This window comes from Eublepharis macularius, chromosome 4 (assembly GCF_028583425.1).
Source record: "Eublepharis macularius isolate TG4126 chromosome 4, MPM_Emac_v1.0, whole genome shotgun sequence".
Lineage (NCBI taxonomy): Eukaryota > Metazoa > Chordata > Lepidosauria > Squamata > Eublepharidae > Eublepharis > Eublepharis macularius.
The window spans coordinates 142,672,197-142,687,313 of NC_072793.1; positions in this window are offsets into that span (position 1 = coordinate 142,672,197).

Consider the following 15,117-nt stretch of genomic DNA (forward strand, 5'->3'; position numbering starts at 1 on the left):
GCAGCCAAATATTTCCTCTGTGGTAGAATTTTATCCAGTCTTTCCTACTTACTACCTTGCCATTAAAGAGAACTACCTTTTGATAAACAGTATTTGAGAAAAGCCCTAGCGGCATTCCTGCCATTGCTTTTTTCCACTCCCCAAACGGTAGTTATTATTCCAGAGGAGATTTTCTCAGGTGGGTTGCTGTCATTTGCATGCTTAATTTTCTTACTCATAAAGTTGTCAAGCAGAAATATTTACAATTTCCTAGGAAGGAACAGGCAGGATTCATTGAGGGATTAATCCTAAATCTAGGATCGTTTTCTGCGAAGGTGTCTGTCCCTGAAAGGGCAGGGTTCAGATTAGAATGGTCCACCTGAGAAGACTATTTATACAGCCTTGTTGGTGAATCTCAGAAGCTCCAGTAAGAACATAGGACTCAAAGGGGGAATTAATAGAATTGCTCCACAGTGTTCTGTTTTCCTCCCAAGTAGAGCCCTGGCTCCCTGGTTCACTGAGAATCTGAGGGAACTAAAGAAAGGTGGGAGACAAAGACTCTTACATTATATTTCTGTTGGGATAGGGTTTAGGCTTCCAATTACACCACAATTCTGTTTGCTTAATTATGTTGCTGAGATCCTGAATAAATTTAGGGATTTTGTTCTAAATGTTATCACTGCTGTTTTTCTACACGGCCATTGTATCTTCTGAATCCTATCCAGCTAAGTTATTTAGCATGGTTCCCAGTCTTAGGACTCTGAGGATAAAGTAAATTGAAGGTAACAATTTCGTTATATACAGCGATGTTTTCATGAGATTCTATGCAGGTCAAATCAGACAAGTTCTTCTCCATATCTGTTCCCACAGGAGGGTCATGGGATAATGGCACTTGGGTCAGCAGAATGACTTGAGATGGCCATGGAATGCCACCCTCCTGTACTTCATCTGCTCTGTATATATACATTATCTACCTGCCTCTCTGGATCAGTGCCATTAAGACTAAGAAAAAGCAGAGAGTGGTGCTGCTCTGCTTAATTCCATCCTCTCTCACCTAAGGTTGCCATGCCAAGCCTGGCAAGCAGTGGGAGGGTGGGATGGGGGTGGCAGGAGAAAATAAAAATATATCTCTGGCCTAATCACAGGCACGTCACTAGGTAACTCTTAAGAATTGCAGGAATCTATGGTAAAATCTATGGTTTTACCATAGAGTTTCCAGCAATACATAGAGCTATCATTGTCACTTCCAAGTTGTGCCTAGGGTTGCAAGATGGCTTCCACACAAAAAAAGGAGGGGGGATTCTTGTTTGCATGTGCATGTGGCCTGGCCAAGTGGGCTGACTGGCCGCTTCCCTGGCTCTCAGAAGGCCGTGAAGTAGGAGGCTGGATGGGCTGGCTGGTCACTCCCTTGGGTTGTCTAGAAGCTGAGTGGAGGAGGCAGAGGTGGTGCAGGAAGGCCTGCTGGTGCTGCCACCAGCTCCTGCACACCAGTGGCCAGCTGCTCTTCTCCCATGCCCCAAAATACCAGACATTCATATGACCAGTATTTTAGCTGTGTTTTCCCTAGACAGTCCACTAAAAAAACTGGACTGTCTAGGGAAAAACTGGACACTTGGTAACCCTCATTGTATCCCAGTGGTGACCGTGGGAAACATTTTTATTTATTTTTCTCCCACTGCTGCTTCAGGCAACAGAGAAAATTACCTGGAGATGGCTTTCCATAAACAGGCAAATGGTAAGCCTACTCTCACCAGAAAATGGGAAATCACCACAAATGCCTCTATATCACATCACAGGGGTCTCTGAGTACAGTCTTGTATTTCCTGGTGGGGATGACTGTAGTGGCTGTAGTCAGTAAGTGGCCGTTGGTTGGGCCTTAGCTGGTGCCCGATCATGTCAATTCTAATGCTGACTGAACTGAGCTTTAGTTCATCCCTTATTCCTTCTGTAAATTACTTTATACCTAGATGTGCCAAAAGGACAATTTACTTATTTGTGAATGTAAAGTCCATAAAAACGAAGGCCTGCTCTCTTCAAACTTGTAACACCTTTTGTTTTTAGCATTTATGGAGGCAAAATCCAGAGCTTCAGCTAGTCACTGCACTGTGGTATTTTTGAATTTTTTTCTTCTATGTAGCTCTGACAAGAAAGGCTCCTAACATGAGTTGTGCTCATGTTATTAAATACTAATTTGTAAAGAAGTTAGGACACCCCTTGTCTGTGTATGCCTATTAAAAACTCTCTGATTCCTTCCACCCCAGTTCAGTCAATTCCAATGTAAAAATCAAAGCCCTCAGGCTAGCTTGAATAATCTAGTCTCTTATACACAGAGATCAGCCCAGATTTATTTGTAGATGAATCTCCTGTGATAGCAAAAGGCAATACTAATGTACGCAGTTCAAGCCTCTAATAGTCAAGTCTGTTATTCTCCCTGGAGATTACAGTTTTGGTTTGATTAAATCAAGTATGTGCATATGGATTTGTTATATTTCTATGCTTGTTAATTTTGAAAGACTTTGAAATGCATATTTGATGCTTAGACTCCTGTGAGACAACCAGTGGGTCAGACTTCAGATAATAAGAAGTGGACTGGGTGTCCTTTTTTTACAAAGCAATGAATGTCAGCCATGGGGAACAAACACCGGCACCTATTGGCTCTGGCCTACAAAATCTGACACCACATGTGAAAGTCAGCATGGACTGGATTTGGCAGTCCATTACAGTTGCTTGGAAAATGTATATTTGTAATTGAGAGCCAAAATTGCTGTCTGTTGGACATTGCCCAACTGATTTGCCTTATGCTGGAATTATGCTGGAATTAGTGCAGGCTGATTTCTATACCCTTGCTGCCAGCATGTGCTGAATGCTTGTATGAATTGGCTCAAGTTTTTGTCACCTGTTCCTAACCAACAACTAAACTATGGGACTGATTTCAATGTTATCCTCCCTGTTTGCCAAGTTAATCAATATGGAAAACAAGGGAAATGGTGGCAAAGCAAACCTTTGCAGTCATAGAACGTCAGGGAATCTGTTAAACGGAATATTCAGAGGGATTTCAAGACTCCTGCTAGCTCCATGTAGCGTGTTGCATCAATGCTGACAAAGAGAGGCATGAGTGGGGTTGCCAATGACAGGTTGGGAATTTCCTGGAGATTTGTGGATGGAGCCTGAGGAGGGTGGATTTTGAGGTGGGGGTAGGGAGGAACCTCAGCGGGATATAATGCTATTGTGTCTGTCCTCCAAAGCTGCCATTTTCTCTAGGGGAACTGATCTCTGCAGTCTGGAGATGAATTAAAATTCTGGGAGATTTCCATGGCCTGCTTGGGCATTGACAACCTTAGGTGGGAGGTAGGAACAGACCTCTGCTGCTCAATGGCAATTGAGGGAGAGACATCCTTATTGCTGGAGGATAGGAGCTGCTGGTAAGGGAGAGATAACTGGAATCAGCACTGTGCAAATGCTGATGAGCTAGTGATTGGATAAGAGTACTGGAAGCCTGTATTGCATGCTCACAGGCATTCACAAGTATGATACACAGTCATGCAATCTCCTGCATATACTACTACTTTGTCTCACTGTTGAGCTTCATGTCTTTTCCCCTTGGTTGCTGGTCAGTGGTAGTAACTTTTTCCAGTTTCTGGGGGGCACATCCTGGTTCCTGCTTGAGAGAGAGAGAGAGAGAGAGAGAGAGAGAGAGAGAGAGAGAGAGAGATGTTGTAGTATACAAAGTCCAAATTCGGATATGAGAAAGATTTATTTGAATGAACCTCATTCATTTTCTATTCTAATAAATAATGGTGAAGATCTTCTACGTACAGAACCTGGATTTCTTTGATCGTTTCTTATAATGGTCTAGGACTGTTGTAACCATAGAAGGCTCATCTTTAGCACCATGTAGTATGCCAGACAGTTCGCTTTAAAGTGACCACTGAAGAATTTTTTGAACCAGTTATTGGGTTGGTTCAGACAGAATGTAAAACCAACCATAATTTCATCAAACTAACGATGGTTAGTGGATTATCTGAATTCAAACTTCTAACTGAAGTTTGGCTCCTTTAGACCTGAAGTCTAGATCTGAAGCTGGTTTGTTAACCATAATTATTCTGAATGATTGTTTCTGCATTGCACACAAATGGGAATCCTGACTTGGTGCTTCTCATCCTCTGTAGGCTACAGAGATAATCTGAATAGACCTGCTCAAAATCAAAAGCACTCACTGTGTCTTAAGTTTCATTATGTCTTGCTAGCAGTTTAGGTGGTCAAACTCCAGGTGGTAACCAGAGATCTTCCAGAATTACAACTGATCTCCAGGCTGCTTTGGAGGGTGGACTTGGCATTATATTCCACTAAGGTCCCTCCCCTCCCCAACCCTCACCTTCTCCAGGCTCCATCCCCCAAACTCTCCAGGAATTTCCCAACCTGGAGCTGGCAACCTTACTAGCAATCTCCCTATTTATGCTCATTCGGCAGGTGCAGGAATGTTGGCACGGCTCAAAGCATTTTACTGCCTCAAGGACCCCTTCTCTGCAGTCTCTGACAGTCAGCAAACAAATGAGAGGTTTTCCTTGGGAAGGAAACAATAGAAAAAAACAAGATCCCAGGAATGAGAAACAAGTCACTTCAAAGCACCTCGTACTCTGACAGTCAGGCAGAATCCAAATGCAGCGCCTTTGTGGCCTGCCATGGAGATAAGGTGGGGCAGCAGCACAAATGGGAAAGCACTTTCCCTTGTTACTCATGAAGCATTTTTCTCCCCAGGCATGTCTTACTGCTACTCCAGAAGTAGAATGTGGAAAAGGATGCCAGTTCTGGGATGGAAATTTGGAGGTGGGATCTATTGGACAATTGAGACCGTATAGCTCTAATCTGAAAACGAGGAAGTTAAATGAGCGTGAGCCAGTGGCTGCTCTCCATTGTGACAGATTTCAGCATCCATGACCTCACAGTCTCACCAGCCAATGATAAATGACTTGGTGATGCCAGAAGTCTTTCCTTTAAGCTGCTGTTGCAATGCATGTTGGGTCAGAGCTGGGTCTTTGAGTGGAAGGAGGCAAAAAATGCAACTAGGTTTTGTTGGAACAATCCAGAATTGAATGATCATCTCTAAGCAAAATCCTGGTTTTGCAAACTATTTACAGTTAAAATAAACGAAATGCTTGAATGGCACTGTTATGATCTTCACTTTCTTTAGGGTGGATTTTGCTTTAAATCTCCCCCTTACACCCTCTGGGTAGTTTGCTGCCACCAGGAATATATTATTCCAAAATGTTTTATTTAAATTTTCCCTTTTGTAACGTGTTTGAGCGTCAGGCTCCTTCGTGGTTCTATGTGGCCCTGAGGATAGGAATGGGAGATAACTCTGGGATATAACAAAACAAAGTTTATTTTTTTAAGAAGCGTATTGGTTATATAAAAGTCGTTCTTAGTTCTTCTAGTTGCTTCATCCAAACTCATTCACACAGATCTCTTGTAAGGCTTCACACACAGTTAGCCTCTTTCTCTAGGCTCTATATTTCCCTCACAGAGAACTCCTCAGACAGCACACAGCTAGCCTGTTTTCTTTTCACTCTCAATTCTTTCTGTCTCAGGTGCACACACAGTTTGCCTGCTTCAAATAGAATTAATATATAGTCTCACAGACACACTCAGTTCAGGCTTCCACTCAGGTTGCCTTTCCCTCACAAATACATGAACACACTCAGGCTGCACACAGCTCGCCTCTCTTGCCCTAACTGAATCTTTTTCTCTCCCTCAGTAACTGAAAACCGCCTTCACTCCGCCCACTCTGTCATCAACCAATCATATCACTCACTCATCTCTCTCTTTCACCCCCACTCTTCACCTATCTCACAAAACATTTAAAGATGCATGCACCCATTTCTTGAAATCATTACAGGCACCTTTACTTGGAAAACCAAAGAGGTTGGAATGAAAAAGTAAATTAACTATAACTACAAACATAATACAAATGAATAAAACACTGGTATATAATTTAATTCCACAACTAATGTAAAAGTATGATTAAAAACATCAACAGTGTGGTTCAACATATTAGTGCCATACTTTTGTATATACACATAGTAAACTCACACATATGCAGGTATGTTAGTATCTTTTATCTCTATATGTATAGAATCAGAACCAGACATTTTCCAACCCAAGGGCCTTCCTTAGTGGTACATATTCATACAAAGCCCTCCATTAATATATCTAATAAATACAAAATACCTGACCCTGCACAAAATTGACACAAAGATGTTGTATAAAACAGTCATGGAGTAAATGCTTTCAATTCTTCCTACAAAACAGTTTAAAGTGCAGTACAGGCATCTGTACTGTATAGATGAAAGTTTTTTCCTTTGTCCATAGATTTCTTTAGGCCAGGTGAGAAGTATTCAAATCAAAGATAGAGTGCTAAGTCACAACTAGAAATAAACCATTTCTGCACCTTTACTTGGTTCTGTTCTGATACAAGTTGTGGGAATTTTATATGCCTGTTAATTTTTCTTACAAATAGACATTTTTTTAACATGAAAAGTTTATTTTCGAACATAAGTTGTTCTTGTGTGAGAGATACTACATGGCTCCAAAGTGCATTGGCCTTGAGCAGATAAGGCAGTTGTAAATTTTCATCTTTGCCCTTTTGGAACTTATCTTAGAGCTTAGTCGTAAATTTACTGACTCTCTCTGTTTTCACACCAAATGCTAATCTACTGTATTTCTACCCTGTTTCAGTTGCTGTTCTCATTTATATGTGAAAGCATCAGTGCAACACAGGAGAGTTTATCTTGTACGTTAAGCATTCAAATCATTCCAAATTCTGTTTCAACTTTCCCCCCATTTAATTAGTTCTTCTTGACATGATCCCATATTGCTTTTTTCGCCCACTTGGGGTTTTCACTTCCCTTTCTCAAATCTATCATTTTTTGCACAGTTAGGTGCTCCTGAATAGAAACAACCAGGGAATAAGCAAGCGCTGGAACAGACTTGGAATAACCATGCGGTATGTCTAGTGGCTTTTGAACACAAAGAGGTTAAAGGTGGGGAGAAAAGGTTCAGTGTACTCTATAACTAGATTATAAATGTTAATCTTGCTTTTCTCCCAAAGAGGAAGTGATAAAATCATAGAACCTAGAACTGGATAAAATGTTGCACTCCTATATGTTTCAGGTCTCTAGATAGATTGATACAAGTGGGGGACCTGCAAAGACTTTGGAGGGCATTTCCCTTCCCCCCACAATCTCTTTTTCCCCTTCCTTGAAGGCTGCTACAGCCTCTCCCCTTTTCCTGCTTCCTTCTCTACGTCCCACCTTTATTTACTCCCCCCCCCCCGTATCTTCAGCTTTCCTTCCTTCCATCCTCTTATATGGTGTGCTGGCAGAATTGGGCCCAGTTGTATGGTGGAGAACCTGCAAGGACTTTTGCCTGTATCACCTTCCCACACTATTTTCTCTTTCCTGCAGCCCCCACATCCTTACCTTTCTCTGCTTCCTTTCTCCTTCACACCCACTCACCCACCTACCTTTTACCTGTCCCCTCGTCTTCAGCTGTATTTATTGTTTATTTACTTCATTTATATCCCACCTTTCTCTACAATAGGGACCCAAAGCAGCTTTCATCATTGTCCTCTCCTCCGTTTTATCTTCACAACTACCTTGTGAGGTAGGTTAGGCTCAGAGTAATTGGCTTAAAGTCACCCAGTGAGATTCCACAGCAGAGTGGGGATTTTAACCTAGGTCTCCCAGGTCCTAGACTAAAACTGCAATCACTATACCACACTGGCTTTTAGGTTTTCACCTGGATAGGGAAAACTTTCTCCAAGTACTGGATAACTGGCGGTGCGTTCACCTCCTCCCCTGCTTCCAGGCAGCTTGCCTGCCCAGCCTGGGTGCCCAGCTTCCTATGCAGTGCTGGTGGGAGTGGCCAGGTAGCTCAGGCACCCAGAAGTGGGGTTGGCGTGATGATGTCACTTCTGGTAGTGATGTCATCGTGCTGGGATGGGAACAGGATAAAACCATGTAATTGCCATCCCCCCTCCACGGGGTCTGGTATTATTGCAACCCTACTGGCTTTTGTGGCAGTGGGGGCAGAGTGGTGCTGCTGTTAAACAGTAGCAAGCAGCTAGACCTGGGTGAATTATGTAAATTGCATTAGGGTTGCCAAATCCAGGTTGGGAAATTTCTGGAGATTTGAGGATGGAGCCTGGGGAGAGTGGGGTTTGGGGACAGAAAAGATCTCAGCAGGGTATAATGCATTAGTGTCTACTCTCCAAAGCAGTCGTTTTCTTCAGGGGAACTGGTATATGTAGTCTGGAGATTAATTGTAATTTCAGGAGATTTCTAGGCCATACCAGGAGGATGGCAACTCTGTGCATGGTAGCAATTTGCCTGGGGGTTGCTGTTGGGCCTAATTCCAATAAATCATCCCTCAAAGACCAAAACAGCTCAGGAAAGGACCCTTCCCTGTCCCCCTGGATTTTCCTGACAGAAATCAAGGCTGGCAGGCTGTAGTTTCCTAGCAATGGCCAATGGGGGCATTGGTTTCTCTTGTGTGTGTGTGTGTGTTAAATCAATATATTTGCTTTTAGAATTCGTGTTTGTAGAAAGCTCTTGTCTCGCCTGCCCATGGGCCCAATCCCTGGATTTAAGTATCCACGGATGGGGCACCGTTGAGGATTGGATATAATGATAAATATTTCCCTGTACATTCAGTTATTACATTAGATGCATTTATATGTCATCTATCAAAGGACTTCTCAAAGGATACAAGCAATTAAACCCAGTTTGCAGATTTGGAACATTTCAACCCCAGCATTTACTCCAAGATATCGCTAAGGCTGGAAGTGTTCAGTAAGTGTCTGGTCTCGTCAACAAACTTTGCTTGATTGGGACCTGGAGTATATTTTTATACCTTTAAATACCTGATGGAGCTGGGATCTTATATTGGGAAGAAGTGGGCCCTAGATGATATAAAAACTGTCATATGCCACCTTTTTTCTAGTTCTACTCTATTACTACTATCTCGTATTTGGTCTGTGTATGCAGCACAGTTCGGTGGTTAAGGTTCTCAGGCAGATGCCTAGAACCTCTGGAATACTTTGGGGCGTGGGACATGGGGAAAAGGATTTTGGTAATAATGCTCATGTCACTTCTGATTGGTACTTGAAAGTGATATAATTGAAACTCTTGGATTTTGCCGCATCTCCATGGTAAAAAGATGGGGAAGGTTTCTACAGAGTCACTGATGTCGCTTTCTAGCCAGAAGTGATGTTGATGCATTGCTGATGTTTTTTCTTCCTTTCCTCTGTTCCACTCAGTTGAGCACTGGCAGGGATGGTTGGGAGTTTGCCCACAGTGGCCAGATAGCATCCCTAGGGGTAGTAGAATTCTGAGGTGGAAGAATGGATTGTACTGCTTTATGTTCTAGAAAGAAATAGGTTACTACCATCAAGGAAAGCGGTTCTAGCATAGCTCCTGTCCTGACATACTGAGCTAGTTTTCTACTTGGGAAATAACTAAGGTAGGAGAATTTGGGGAGAGGGAGAGTTTTTATTTATTTATTTATTTAATGTCATCGTCCACCTTTCTCACTGAGACTCAAGGAGGATTACACAGTATGAGATTAGTACAATCAGTATCAGGTGCATTTCAATACAGTATCAAGGACATTTCATAAACAATTCCATAGGGTAAATAGATACAAGTTTAAAAGACATAGTATTAGCAAGAATCTAATACAGAGTAGAAAAATACTGAAGCAGAACATATTCTAGGACTAACATTAGACAACATGGAGCAGTGGTGGTACATAGGTGTACATATTTAATACAGCAGATAATATGTAAGGCAATATAGCGATGAAGTCTATGGTCTATGGTCATTCCATAGGATAGGGGCCACCACAGAGAAAGCTTGTGTACGGGCTGCTGCTGACTTCACCTCATTACTACATCTGTTGTGGGTCTACAGCAGGTTTCAGACATAGCGACATCCCAAAAGCTCTAGTGCTGTTGTCACAATGTAAACAATTCAGATTGTACACAAACAGAGATAGTATTTATTTAGGGTTTCCAAGTTAAAAGTGGAAAATGCCCAATTTCATTCCAATGAAGTAGGAGACGAAGTAAGTAAGACTGTCCATTCCCTTCTGGGTCCTACTATCTCTCCCCTTCCTAAGGTTGCCAGCCATTGGCTAGCAACCAGTGGGACAGGGAGGATATGGAGACAGAAAAAATGACATTATGCCAATGGTGCAATGTCATTTCTGGCAAATACCTGGAAGTGACATCACTGCACTGGCACAGCAGTCTAGGAATTGGGTTTGGGCCAAATTATACAGCATCTCAGTGGTGTGGTGATATCACTTCTGGGTATTTGCTGGAAGTGACATCATGTGATTAGCACAACACAGATTTTTCCTGGTATTTTTCTCCTGTTACCCAGCTGAGCCGTGGCTGGCAGACTGGGTGGATGGGCCAAGGTTTCCCTAGGCCTTCCTGGTCTGCAGCATGACATGGCCATGTTTGCGGATAGTTCCTATGGCTTGGATTCTATGACATCATTCACCTCACACTTTATTTGTTTATTTGTTTATTTACTTCATTTATACCCCACCTTTTTGTTTCTGGCCACTGTGAGTGCTTTCCTCAGCTGTGGTGCTTGCTTCCTCTGCTGCTAATACTTTCTTATGGAGAAGATCAATGTTTTCAAGAAGCCCTTACACAAATAGAAGTGTTAGTTACAGAGGAAGTGAACGCTGCACAGAACAAAGCCTCCTCAGAGCCTGGAGAGAAGCATGAGTGGAAGAATATCATAGGATCCAGGCCCATAGGTCTTTTAAGGTCAAATTGAGCACTAAGTAGATTTCACCAAAGAAAATCTCCACAATGCATTGGGAATTCTGCACCTTATAAGTTTTGCCTGATTCTTCCCCCTACCCCAGATTTTCAGTGGAATCTCCCACCCCTTTCATTGTTGTTGTCTGACACCAGGAATCCTACTGGCTATAAGTGGACATGGAGGCTTGAGAAGACTAATCAAAGAACAAAGAGAAGCCCTGGCTGGCTCACTCCCATTGGTTCATTTCTATTCTAATCAGTAACATCACCAAGGCTTTCATTGGCCCTGAGATGTAACCATCATGGTGGTATTAGTACCATCCAAATTTGTTGTGGAGTGTGTCACTTCTTGTAGCCCCTAAGGGATCCATTCATTTCCTTCTTCCAGTTACTACGTTACTGCAGAATCTTATTGCACCTGAATTTTTACAATTTCAAAACAAAAACATAAGAGTAAAGGTGTGTTGTGAAGAAATGTGGAAGTAGATATGTGTGCAAGTATGTATATATTATCTTTTCCAAGCAGCTTTCCTCCTAGATGCATCACTGTATGGTTTTAAAACCAGAGGGAAGGTTCAAAGTTTCCTTAAATGTATCAAACATGGTTTGTTTGTTTTTAATCCTGTCCTTCCTCTGAGGCGCTTGGGGTGACACACATGGTTCTCCTTTCTTTTGTTTTATTCTCACAGCAACCTTGTGAGGCAAGTTAGGCTGAGAGAGAATGGCTGGCCCAAGATCAACTGGTAAGCTTTATGGCAGAGTGGGAATCTGTACCAGCCCAACACTGTCACCAGTATGCAACACTGGCTGTGTCAATGAACTAACACAAATGAAGTGAAGAAATACACACCATCTGGGGTGGGGGCGCAACACCAATCAGTCCAGAGTCTAAAATTACCTTACTGCCCCTTTGTGGCAGAATGGGGACGTGAACCAATGTTATTGTAAATCTGTAACCATTATGCCATACAATACAAGGATATCAGTTAAGGAGGGTGAAATGCACACTTTTTTGGTGTGGATCTGAGATTTTTACTGCATTATATTGCTTTTTACCCCAAAACATGCTCTGCAACTATCAACACACTGTTTTTTTCCGGGTATCTGATAAAGACAGCGAAACTCTTGAACGCTTACACTCTGGAAATCTCCTTAGTCTTTAAGGTGCTGCTGGACTTGAATCTTGCTCTGCTACTGCAGACCAGCATGGCTACCCACCTGATACTATCTTTTCCCTCAAGTAGTCCTATTGATTTCAATTAACTTACACTGGTGTAAGCGGCGTGTGTTGTGAAGTTCAAGAAACAGCTATTTGTATATCTGAGAGAGATGGTGGGGTGGGGGTGGGGGAGCAAGCACCAGCCTTTTTCACCACAATTGTTCATTATTCAAGCTAATGGTAATGTTGATATCATTGCCAAGGAAGAGGCATTTTAAAGAATAGGGGCCAACCATATCAAAGGCATCTGAGAATTGTACCTCACAATCATGCTTTATTGAAATGCAGTATATAACTCAGAAACACACTCGATGCCTCTGCTCTTCGTCCAACTAGCTCAAATATATAATAAATTTCTGGCGAGGGTGTAATGAAAAAGATGCATTAACTTGTGTTTTGTGACTGCCATAAATTATACTGGGGGAATGGTTGTGGTGAGGGGGGGGGGAGGAGGAGAGAAAATTGATGGAGATGATATAACTTACTGTATGGCCTGTTAGAACTATGCATGCAGAACCTGCTCCTGAGAGATATGAATCTTTAATACACTCTCCCTTCGAGTGCTGGATGCACATTAATGACAGGGAGGTGGAAAGGGAGTGATGAAGCAACTGGGGCAAACATGTCCCATTCAGATACGATTGGAAAAACAAATATCCTTCCCTCACCAAAGCTCATTACAGACCTATGATTTTGAAGGCTGGTCCATATATGTTGCCTTGTTAATGAGGGAAAGTGTACAAGTGGGATAAGCAACAGGCAGTCTAAGTGCCTAGACCAACCCTCAAGGACTGCCCCCACCTTTTGTATATCATAGCATCCAACCCCAGGGGTGGTTCTTATCACGTTTCTCATCATAAACTCAAATGCAAAAGTCCCTCTTGAGTTTCCAGGGCAAATATCAACAGAAACTCTGTCAGCTTTCTCTCCTTAGATACCTCAGCTGCTCATTCTTGTTTCCCTCTTTCTTGATTATCGCACAAGAATGAGTATCTTAGGTACTGTGAGGATCAGGCAGACCAGTACCTACCACAGGGACACCCTGCTGTACACATTTGTTCTCAGAACAAAGAGAAGGGGGTTCTAAAAGTTACCCCGGACCACCTCCTATCTGTCCCCTACCTGCCAGCAGCAAGGGTGGGAGTCAGAGCTGATCTTTATCAACATTCCTTAAATATCTCAAATAGCTCAAAGAGTCCAGTTGCCAGTTCATTGGCCTTGGTAAGATGTGCTGGTTCAAACTTAGGCTAGTGGCTAGCTGTGGCAAGGATGCTTTACCAGAACTCCATTGTATTATAGAGGCCCAGCACTACCAGGGGAGGTAGAGGATGAGATCCTGTCGCTGCTGGCCTGGAGTCATGGCTCAGTCAGGGGCTGGGTATCTGGTGCATAATAATGGAAGGGCTCCATTTCTCTTCACAATCCATTGGGAAGAGATTCTGGAGTAGAAATGAGCACGAACGGGGAAAAAATGAACACACTGTTCGTTGTTCATTGCTGTTGACGAACACGAACAAACGAACAGTAGCGAACACGACCTGTTAATGAACATGTTCAGTGTTCATTGTTTGTGGGGGCCAGAATGGCCCCCTTGGGACTTAGAGAGCCCATATTCACAGGGAGTGTTCAGCAGGCTCTCCTCTAGCCATTACCCAAGTTTGGTTAAGATTGCAATACTGAATTTGGAGTTATACATTCCCAAATCTGACACCCCCAGGAAACTCCCATTCAATACAATTGGAGCCACCAGTTGACTTTGGCCCCATGTACAAGCGGTGGACTCGAAGGTGGGCTGCCTCCCTTCTAGGGGGCAGAGGGTTTGGCCACTCGCTGGCGGCACCCCCCATGTGCCCGCCTGCCAAGCCTCAGAGAGGCCACCTTCCCAAAGCCAGGGAGATGGACGATGTCAGCAGCTGCCAGGCCTGGCAAGCTTGGGGAGGTGGTGGGCCACCTCCCCCCTACGGGTGGAGCGGTTGGCCGCTCACTGGCAGCATGCCCCATGTGCCCACCTCCCAGGCCTCAGAGAGGCCACTTTCCGGACCTCAGTAATATGGGCAATGTCAGTGGCTGCTGGGCCTGGTGGGCTTGGGGAGGTGGTGGTGGGCCACCTCCCCTCAAGGGGGTGGGGGTTTGTCCACTCACCAGTGGCACCCCTCATGGGTCTGCCTGCCAGGCCTCACAGAGGTTACTTTCTGGAACTCAGAAAGATGGGCAATGTCGGTGGCCACTGGGCCTGGTGGGCTTGGGGAGGTGGTGGTGGGCCACCTCCCCTCTAGGGGGTGGGGGTTTGGCTGCTTGTCAGCAGCATTCCCCTGTGCCCACCCGCCAGGCCTCACAGAGGCTACTTTCCAGAACTCAGAAAGATGGGTGATTGTCCCGATACAGACTCACACTGGCAGCATGCGAGGGAAAACTCCCAAGTTGTCCGAGCAGGGCAGCACCCAGTTCCAAGGTTCAGGCACCAACTGGGCACACTCACGGCTTCAAGTCCAAAGGGGGATTCCAAAAACACATCCACAGGAACAGGCCAAGGTCAGGGACAAGAGAATCAATTCCAAACACGGCAGCAAGGTCAGTAGTGAGCGGACTCGTTGCTTCCACGCAGCCACTCCCTCTTCGGCTGCTTTTAAGCCTCACAGTGCTCAGCACCTGCCAGCTATCTCAGTCCTGCTCCTGCGAGCACTCATCATCACTAATGATGCTGGGCCGGTGCTGTGCTGCTAGCCTGGCACTGCGCCTTCTGGCTTGGAGGGCTCTTCTAGCCCTCCTCTGGCAGCGCTCCCGAGGCTCTGGTGATGAAGGGGGAGAGCTGGCCTGCACCTGGCTTTCTGTTGCCAGCCCAGGGCTGGGAAGCTGAGGAACCGATGTGCTGGGACCTGGCTGTGGATCAGTATCTGAGCCTTCAGAGCCTGCCTCCTCCTGCAGTGCCTCTGCCACTGGCTGTGGATCTGGGTCAGGTTCACCAGCTGCCTCTTCCTCAGAGGAGTCCTCTGAGTCTCTCTGCTCCACTGGGCCAGGTTGGTCCATGACAGTGATGTTGGCGACCACTGGGCCTGGTGGGCTCTGGGAGGTGGTGGCAGGT